Raw genomic sequence first — 6,714 nt, 5'->3', positions numbered from 1 at the left:
CCGGCATTGCCCTCCCGGCGAGGCACAGGCTGTGACTGCAGGACCCAAAGGAAGGAGCGGGCTCCCGGGAGGCGCACAGCCATCCTAACAGTAAGCACTGAGGAAGACAAGACAGGGTAAATTGAGACAGAAGAAAAAGTTGACAAGGAAATCGTAACTCAGAACTCCTTGGCTAACCTGACCCTTCTTCCTGCTAGGCCCATCACACCCCAAATCCCCCAGGAATGCTGAGTCCATAAAATGGCTTCAAAGAAAAAGTAAAGAACAGTAAGTAGCCTGATCCCGAGATAAAGGAGCAGACCGAGGGAACGCCAAAAGTGTTCAAATTACCGGTTAAAAAGTAAAAACAGCCCCGCCGGTAAACAAGGCTGATGCCCTTCCAGGAGGTGGGCCGTCTCCCGGACCGTGGGCTCCCCATCCCCGGGCCCTGCGCCCCCTACCGGGCCGTGCGCCCCCCACTCCCGGATGGTGACTCTCTTCCCGAGCTTGCGGGCGATGCGGAGAGGACGGCGGACTACGCGGGGAAGCCCAAGAAGCACGCGGCTGAGTCCGCTCCCCACCCAACAATATGGGAAAATTTCCCCCAAACCCGAAGAAGCCGTGGTTCTTTGCGGCTCCGGTTCCCTAAGACCCTGCGCCTGTCCGCCCCACGCGGGTCTGCGCCCAGCCCACATTGTGGTCTGGCGGGCAGGGACCGGGGCAGCGCCGACCTCGGTCCCTGCGGCCCGGGCTCCACCCGCTGCTTCTCCCGCCCGCAGGAAGAGCTCGTCGTCGGGGTCCCCTGCAGTGTGTCAAGTTTCAAAAGAAAAGCTGTGGCGGCCCTGGTTGACAGCAACCATCTAAACAGCTGCTCGCCGGGTGGGGGTGTAGCTCAGTGGTAGAGCGCGTGCTTAGCATGCACGAGGCCCCGGGTTCGATCCCCGGCACCTCCAGCGTGGCGTATCCCACTCTATTGTGAAGGGAGGGGTTCCTCTTCCAGGGAATCGGTGGAGATTCCTTTTTGGCTTCTCTTGATCACTCTACGTAGTGCAGGTTGGCTTTGAATTTGCAGCGGTCCTCCTTGAGTTTGTGGGGGTGTAGCTCAGTGGAAGAGTGCATGTTTAGCATGCACGAGTTTCCAGGTTCAATCCCTGGCACCTCCAACCTACTTAGAGTGAATTGTTCTCCTAGTGTAATTTATGCAGTTAAAATCTGACATTATTCTGTGTCTACTTCCTAAATCTCCAGGTTCAACATCAAGAATGTTGCCTGTTTAACAGTCTTCTTTTGGAAAATAAATTGAATATCACCAGAATCATCAGGAAGTGTAAAGGAGAATAATAAACTTCTTTTTAACACTAAAGAATTCTTTGGTGATAGCAGCACTCAGGAGGCGGAGACAGGAGAATGGCTCCAAGTTCAAGGCCAGCCTAGACTGTGTAGTGAGATCCTGGCTCAAAACAAACACCCTGGAGCTCTTGGAAGAAGAAACACCCTGAAGGTGAAATAACAAAAAAAGACTTTGTTTCTTCCTTCTGCCCACACAGCACCTGACTCCAAGCAGAACTGGGAATGGAGCAGGGGACACTTGGCCCACCTGGAGGGATGCAGACAGGACTGCCTACCACATTAATCTGGAGCCACTGCCACTTCTACCATCTCTGACAAGTATCCTGTTATAGATTAAAAACTGGTGGTCAACTTCATGCCAGCAGAATTAAATCACCATGTGCTGAGCATAGATGTTCCACCTGAGGAAAGTTGCCAGCATTAATAGAGACATAGAGAAGAAGGGAGGCATTGTGAGTTCTCCTACGTATTGCTGCTTCAGCCATTAGTTCTCCTGGAGAAGCTTTGGTCCTCACATCGAGCATGGATGGCTTCCTGGCTCCGGAGGGGAAGATGTGTGCTGCTTAATCTCCAGGATGAACTCATCACACTGGCTTCCTGGTATGTACTCGACCGTGCTTATCGTCAGAGGAGCTCAGGGGCTCCGTGTCGCTGAGGATGGCTGTGGTGCTTTTCAGGACAGCCCTGGTCTTTGCTGTGATATGACTTCTCGGCTCTAGCGTAGAATCCTCAACCTACCAGTACAGCTCCTTCACCCTGTTGGCATAGACTTCCTGGCTTCCGCCACTGACCTTTTGGCCTTCCCAGTGTGGATCCATAAAACAGACTGGTGTGAGTCCTTCTCATGGGCTCTAGACCTCCATTTGGACTCATGGGAGGCATTGTCATGGGCTCTAGGTTTTCATCTGAACTCATGCAGGACATTGCTGTGGGATTTAGGACCTTGGCTGAATATTCTGTCTTTGGTATTGTGGACAGATTTCCTGCACTTACTTTATATTAACTCTGGATGACCATCATAAAATAATAGTATAAATTCCATGTCCCGATTTTAATTATTCTCCTCACAATCCCTGAGTACGACACACCCCACACAGCATCTGTGTGCCATAACCAATTGTCTTAGTTAGTTACTTTTTACTTGTTGCTGAGACAAAATACCTGATGTCCAAAGTTAGGAAAGGAAAGGTTTATTTCTTACTGTTTTTGGATGTTTCAGTCCACACTCAGGTGGCTCCAAGGCAGGGTGGCATGGCTGGGCCACAGTTCACGGCGGCTGCAAACAGCAAGGCAGACACCAGCAAGAGAGCAAGACACTCCTTCTTCCTGCCATTACATCACATCCTGGCTTCACCCCTAGATGATTGTAGCACTGACACCATCAATCCAAGCTAGACGATCAACCAATCACAAATGTACAATGCAAATGCATGAGGCCTGGGAGCCACCAATATAAACCATGACAGCAACACAATAACAAAGCTCACTGCCCAGGCCAGATGTATCTAAAAATATGGGTTGATACATACGTAAGACTTTTTATGAGTTAGCCCTTTTTACTTTATTGATCTGTAGGGATGTTTTTCTAGACATAGTTCCGCATAATACATACTGCTCATAGGTATTTATGGTCTGCACCACTTATCTAAATCTTTTGAAAGTATTTTGTGGTTAATACATCTCAGTCTTTTTTATGACAAGGATATCTACCATCATCTACTCCTGCTTAATATAGCAACAGAGCTGCCAGCCAAACTGTCAGACATGAAAAATACTGGCACCTCTGAAGCCAGTGAGAGCTTCCTATCATCAAAGCTGAGGCGAATATACTCTTAGATTAGTGAAGCGTACCATATCCAGGACCTCTGATAAATCACTTGTGTTAAACGATGTAAGCTTTTGCATAATCAAGCAAGTGAGACTAACATCTCTTTCTGTCATCTGTTTGAAATACTAGGAGGTGTGCAGTCCCCCGGTAAGGATGTCATCAGCCAAATCGTCACGTGGAAAATCCTCCGGGACAAACTGAAGAATCAATGGCACTGGGGACAAGAGACACTGAAGCCGAACTGAAGAGAGACAGGAAAAAATGAAATGCTTGGCTCTTGAGCCCAGCAGAATAACTGGAAAATGAAACCACTGGAAATGACCTGAGCATTAGAGTAAATTAAGAAAGCTTAGTAATTTGTTGGTTGTGATAATATGGTGGTAACATTTTAAAAAGGTGTATGACCCCAATCTTCAAGGAGAACGCTTCTGGGTAAAAGTCCCAGGCTGAGGGTCATCTTACACCCACCCAGAGCCAGCTCCAGGCCCACTCAGGTCCTCGGGCTCCGACAGCCACAGACCTCTGGAAACCTTCCCTACTGCCCTGTCCCTCGCCTCACAGGATGGTACAGAGGACAGGGATGCAGGGGTGCCCTTTGGCCAGGACACTGTGCTCCTACACCCTCTGTGGTCCAGCACGCCTCCGTCACCTGCACCCCTCTGGCAATCCAGCAGCTCCCCCCGCTCCGTCCTTTGGGGTTCTAAACTAGTGCTATTGATGATTGACTTCATCTCCAAATCCCCTCCTCTCTGCAGGGTCCAGCCCTGTCATCATAGATATTGGTTTCCTTGACCATCTGACACCATCTGACACAGGTGCCCACAGAGAGGTAAGTCATGGGAACAAAATATGGGCCTGCACTCAGAGAACTAGAAAGGTCCTGGGAGCCCTGTGTCAGGAATGGGGTCAATGGCCAAATGCACATTCAAGCCAAAGACTTACTTCCCCCTATTCAAGGGGTTCAGAAGCCCCCTGTCAGGAGGTCAGGACAGATATGTGTGTTACTAGATCGCAGTGCCAGGGTGTCCACACACCAGGGGTGCGTGTGTACTTACTAGCACAATCCATGAAACACACACACAGCAAACCAGTGTGCTGATTTTAAAGAGCAAGAAAGGTAATGACTCACGTCAATGATAGCACTTAAGTAGTTAAAAACATACGCCAAAGCAATGTGTTATGAGAAGACATACAAATATACAAAGCTGTAAGGAGGACGAGGACAGGAGAATCTCTCAGCCCATCCGTGTCCTCTGGCCTGGCTGTGCCTGCCTGCTCCTTCCCAAAGGTCCCGTGTCTTTCCTGAGGTGCAGCCCCTCCTTCCCAGTACAGCGGGTGAACAGCGTATGTCCACAGTTGCCCGAGTCCTCGCAGGATTCTGTGCAGGGCGGCTGTGCTGTCCGGCTGCATATCAGGCGATGCAAACCCATAAAGAAGCCAGGAAGTAAAGTAATGAGATGGAGGAAGGCAGAGCAGGCGTTCAGACAGAGAAAAAATAAAACAGGCTAACAAGGCTGCGGTGCGATCCTCAGACTCCTCAGCAAGGCAGAGATAGAGCACTAAACAACGCCGTTCCAGGGCGCCCAGCTGAAAACAGAGAAAGTTGGAGATGTGAGTCCTGCTGAGATAGGACAGAAAAAATAAAGACAGGCAGCAAAGAGACGAGGAGAATCATCGTTTGAAAATTGTAGTTTCAAGAAGACAGCATTGCAGGCTGCAGGCCCCCCGGAGTCTCCACATGGCAGTCGATGGGCTCCTCCAGGCTTCTCTTTGTCCATGCCGGTCACATCTCCGGTGGCCTCCTGGGCCCGGTCCCCTGACAGTGTCAGGACAGAGGAAATACACAACAAAGTACAAAGGAAACCTGTGCCACGGGGCGAAGGTGGGCAGGCCAGCACTGACCTGTTGCTCAGTTGATCTCACCTCGCTGGCCTGCGGCAGGGCGCCTGGTGCAGAGACCAACGCTAGCACGGGGACCTGCTCCAGCGCCCTCTTGGGCGGTTTGCAAGGCTCTGTGTGCAAGGCTGTGTCAGCACTCAGCTCTTAATAAGAAGAAAATACTGCACCTTGAGCGAGACTAGGTGCATTCAGGGCTCACATCAGGTTGGACACACACAGTCCAAATCAGCTTGGTAGGAAAGGCCAAGGTAGCAATAGTTAAGTGGTGTGGGGCAGGAGCAGTAAAGCAGAGATGAAAGGCGACAAAGAAGATTGCAATTTGAGAATTGTACTTAAAAAAAAGAAAAACTACAGCCCAGAAACAAACGTTACTCAGGTCTTTTTCCTTTCCAGGAAACTCGCTTCTAAATAAAGAAATCCTAAGGGTCTTGGGTTCACAGTAAGACCGGCCGGTCGTGAAAGGGGCCTTTCCCTGTGCATAGCCTTCCCCTCTCCCGCAAATGGGCCTTGCCCAGGGACTGGGCCCTGCTGTCCCTGGATTCACACCACACAAAGAATCACGCAAAATGTCCGGAGGCCGCAGGTTAAATAAAGAGCGCAGACAACAACGCGAATCGAGGTGAAGTCTCCCAGGAGAGGGGCCTCGCGTTAGGATTAATTTAGCAATATTTAAGTGTTCTCAGAGATTGAAAACCGCAGGTCTTCTTTAAAAAGACACCCTTAAAGGTCCCAGTGATGGAGATGCCGGGGATTGAACCCGGGGCCTCATACATGCAAAGCATGCGCTCTACCACTGAGCTACATCCCCACACGGCCCTAAGCTCTTGCTCCCCGACTGTCAGCCTCAGGAACTGGATCACGGAGCTGAAGGACGCCCCGCGCATCGGCGCCGACCACGGGGGCCCCTGCTCCTGCTCCCTGTGCGGTCCGCGGTCGAGGCCTCTCCGGTCCTCCGCCTCCTGCCCGAGCTGCCCTAGCGACCTCCGACCTCCTCCCGGAAGCCCCAAGGACCGTGCCTGGGGGCACCCAGAAAGTGCTGCGAAACCCTTCTGACGGTGCCCGGGGGCGGCCCGAGCTCGGCGGGGAGCCTAAATCCGCTGGGTGAGGCGCCGAGCGCGTCTTCCGTCAAAGGTTTCTCACAGAAATCTCCCTGCCACGCAGCCTGGCGCTAAGCCTGCAGCCTTGGGTGCTCCGCGGGGTCTCCGTGCAGACCCCTTTTATGTTGACTCGGTTTTTCTTGATCAGTTTTGGTGAATGTTCACTGGTTTTAGAACAGGAACTTGTCTGAGGAGGTCGGTCCCTGAGGCGCGGCCTGGAGAGTTTATCCCCTCCTCCTCCTCCTCCTCCTCCTCCTCCTGGATCTCTGCTCACCTGCTGCCATGTTCCGGCCTTCTGCCGTCCCCCTTCCAATTCCCCTCCCTGATCCCCCTTTGCCGTGCTCCCCCACCTCATACCACCCTGCTTTCGAGCCAGCCAATTATGCACTTAAAATTACAAACTGTGACCCAAAATAAACAACTCCTTGGAGTTTAGGGTATTGGGCGTTGTGTTTTAGCAATGGAAAAGTAACTTGAAGAATGGTTACATGGGGATTCCTTATGATATTCTTTTTTGTGCCCCTGTGGTAAAATATTTTACAATAAAAGGAAAAGAAAAAA

The 6,714-nt window shown here is 51.1% G+C and overlaps 3 non-coding genes across 3 annotated transcripts; 2 read left to right on the top strand and 1 right to left on the bottom strand.

The window, feature by feature from the left end:
- Positions 1-860: 860 nt before the first annotated feature.
- Trnaa-agc (transfer RNA alanine (anticodon AGC)) lies at positions 861-932 on the top strand. Its single transcript has one exon. It is a non-coding gene; the product is annotated as a tRNA-Ala (tRNA).
- Positions 933-1,070: 138 nt separating this feature from the next.
- On the top strand, positions 1,071-1,142 carry Trnaa-agc (transfer RNA alanine (anticodon AGC)). Its single transcript has one exon. It is a non-coding gene; the product is annotated as a tRNA-Ala (tRNA).
- Positions 1,143-5,792: 4,650 nt separating this feature from the next.
- Trnaa-ugc (transfer RNA alanine (anticodon UGC)) lies at positions 5,793-5,864 on the bottom strand. Its single transcript has one exon. It is a non-coding gene; the product is annotated as a tRNA-Ala (tRNA).
- Between the last annotated feature and the right edge of the window lie 850 nt (positions 5,865-6,714).

Source organism: Cavia porcellus, unplaced genomic scaffold (assembly GCF_034190915.1).
Source record: "Cavia porcellus strain 051 isolate PalLab524CR breed Dunkin Hartley unplaced genomic scaffold, mCavPor4.1 scaffold_13, whole genome shotgun sequence".
In the NCBI taxonomy this organism is placed as follows: domain Eukaryota; kingdom Metazoa; phylum Chordata; class Mammalia; order Rodentia; family Caviidae; genus Cavia; species Cavia porcellus.
This window is presented reverse-complemented; position numbering and strand designations above follow the sequence as displayed.